The sequence below is a fragment of the Fulmarus glacialis genome, unplaced genomic scaffold (assembly GCF_000690835.1).
Source record: "Fulmarus glacialis isolate BGI_N327 unplaced genomic scaffold, ASM69083v1 scaffold46423, whole genome shotgun sequence".
Lineage (NCBI taxonomy): Eukaryota > Metazoa > Chordata > Aves > Procellariiformes > Procellariidae > Fulmarus > Fulmarus glacialis.
Window position 1 is genome coordinate 29,633 of NW_009203213.1, and position 3,296 is coordinate 32,928.

Sequence of the window (3,296 nt, forward strand, 5' to 3'; positions counted from 1 at the left end):
TTCGCAGGTAAATTATATAGCTTGCTGAATCTATTATTTTATTAAAAAAAAGAAAAAAAAAAAGGTGGTGGAGGGGAGAAGGTGGTGTTTAAGTATATGCATGGTGGGGCATAGTGTCTGACTGTCCAGTTCAGAGATATTCTTACCAAAACCCCCTCCATTTAAATATAAAATAGATGCTAATGTTGAACTCCACTTTTGGTGCATATGGATGTATAATAATTGTGTATTATGTACATGTGTGTATTTATGTAACAATGAAGGAAGAGAGGTCTATTGATCTAATATGTATCCGGATGCAAACATTTTTAATCTAATATATTTAGAAATCACTGAAGTGATTCCTATTCCCCTGGCACTAATGAAGTAAATAGAACTTCTGACCATGTAGCAGTGCCTTGTAATCCGTAAAAATTGTTGCCAACTTGAAACTAGGTATTTGTGATGTATTTACATTTCTGTTTCACTGGTTTGTGATGTACTAGTGTGACGTACTAGCGTGCTTCTTGAATATTCTAATAGATACTGGAACTATACTCAGCCTTTTTGTGTTTTTAGTGAGGGCTAACCTCATTTTACAATGTAAAGTTGAATGGAAATTCATTTGAAGTTAAAAGACAACATAGATACCAGCTAATACTTTAGGGACAGAGAACGTGTGGAAACTGGTGGTCGTTGCTTGTGTTTCTGAGATGTATTTGCTGGAATTAGTATTTTTAGTCCTGTACAATTCTGCTTGCCTTAGGCTGAGTGGTGTGAAATGTAATTGAACTAATGACTCACTGTGGTGAGATCATTTTTAAGCATGTAGTGAGCTTTTTATTGTACAATACTATGGCATATATTTGCCCTTTTTTCTCCAGTGATGCTGCCTATTTTTGCGTTCTGTTTTAGTCTGTCTGTCAAGCACCCACGGCACACCTTCATATCCCTCCTAAAATCCTCTTTGGTATCTGTAGGATATACAGTGTTCCTTCACTAGTTACTCTTTATTTTGTCTTGTTTGTGTTAAATCTGTCGTCTTCGTGGTACAGATCATGTATGATTCTGTTTTATAGTGACTCCTGTGTATATATGGGATTGCACATATTCTTACTTGTGTTTCTCCGTGCTCCATGCAGAATTTTTTTCTGCAGACCTCAAAGTGTACTCCAACATGGTATAAGTCCTTTTTTTTTTTCCCCTTTATGTAATGAAAGATGAAGAATAGTAAATGTAAAAATGAACTTTCTTATATTCTTAAAGGCAATCAATGACTGTGATCGACATAGCCTTTAAAACCTGACTTAATCTCTCTGACTAATTCCTAGGCTGCATTTTCTCTGTGTTATGAAGTACTGCTTCATTGAAGCTGACTTCCTAATGAATGAGCTTTTAACACTAAATGTGTAGTTCTCAAGGATTTATTTAATTTTAAAAAATAAAGTCATGCTGTCAAAAAAACTTCCAAGTCTGAAAGTTTTTCTTAAATGCTTATTTCAGATACATACATGATGTAAGCTTATTCATGTGTTGTGGTCATTATGATTTCTTTTTTTCTTCTTTTTAAATAAATGAATAGTATTTTTAATTGATTTAAGAATGCTTTATTGGAAGATAAGTAATCAGTTAAATCATACTATGCGACTTTCTTCTCCTTCTAGTGTTCAGAATACAGAGGATAGCTAGGCAGAGAAAAGAAGAAGTGTTACAAAAAAGAAAAAATAATAGTTCCTGCTTAGGTTTTTTGGGCACATCTCTTTTCAGAAGTGCTTGTTGCTGAAAGAATGTTTTTGAAATGATAAATTTGGAGCATATGGGATTTTTTTTTTAAAAAAAAAAAGCTTCTTGCATAAAAGCATTAAGTTTACTTCCCCCCTGCAACCTCTCAAATAAGATGAAGGATTTCAATTCTAGGAAACTAGGGATAGCTTGGATGAAATCAACACTGTAAGTGGGTACAGTTGAATGCAGGTGTCGTTGGGCTAGCTTTTAGAAAAAAGCCAGTGAAATTATGTTTGAATATATGTTACACAGTAATTTTAGATAACAAATTATTATCAATTAGATAATAAAACTTCTAGGTAGAATTTGGATGATTGTTAGTGGCTGGTCTTTGTGGAATATGGAGCTGTAGTATTATTTTTTTGAGTCTTCTGTTCTGGTAAGCTAAGGCATGAGCCTAAGTAAACTAAGGCACATTACAAGTACTGCTTTTTTTTTTAACCACAAAAAAAAATTTGGCAATACACATATGATTAATAATTTAATGATGTAATGGAAAATAGCTTTTTGCTCCCTTAAAACCATACTTTTTTTTAAATATGCAACTTCAGAAAAGTGCTTCAGAAATCCTTATTTTTTTATGTAATACTTTAGTTAAACTAGCTCTCGTATTCAAGGATATGCTCTGCTTGTTTTTTTTTATGGAAGCCAATACTTATTGAGAATTAGCCTTTTAATTGTACTGGTAGCTGGTGACACACTGAGCAGTTTATATAGCAAGACAAGTGAAATCATGCTGATTCATTTTGCAGTTTTTTGTTTTGTTTCCCCCTCCCCGCCATAGCTGGTAGCTAAGTCAATGAATGTAGCCACTGTTCATTGAAGTGATGAATTTTTTAAGCATGGGATAGTGCAAACCACTCAACAAACTTTTGTTAGGATGAATATCTTAATTCTTGCTTACAGTGCTATGGATGATGATGACTTCTTAAGGCTTCTTGATTCTTCATTGCAGGTGTAAGATGAAATAGAAGAAGAGGATGTAGAATGATCGTATACCATGGCTGTCCAGGAAATACAGAAATAGGGTAGCTGATCAGTATTGGTGATTGGTTTGTGACAAAGCAGTTGCATGGCTAGAACTGAACATCATTGAAGGAGGAGTGAAGTTAAAATAATACAAAAGTTATTGAGGGCAAAAAAATTATCTTCTACTTTAGTTGTGGCACACGACAGCCATATCTATCTATGTAGATAGATGGTATGAATGAAAAATCTCTGTATAAAAGGTCCCCATGTCACACTAGAGGTCTAGCTAAAACCCTTCAGTGTGGAAATCTAAGCTGTTGCACAGGAATGGCTTTGTTGGTTGGTTGTCTTTTAGCATCAAGCCCAATAACTTTCTTGTCTGTGTTTTTTGCCATCATTTAGCCTATCTTTCCCCCTTACCCCCTCCACCCCTCCTGTGTAATTATTCAAAGTTATGTATTTTCTATATAGAAACTGTGGATCTGAGATTGTAAACACAAGACTTTTTACTTTTCTTAAAAGTATTGTCAATTTTTGGACAAACATGAATTTCTGCCCACCCC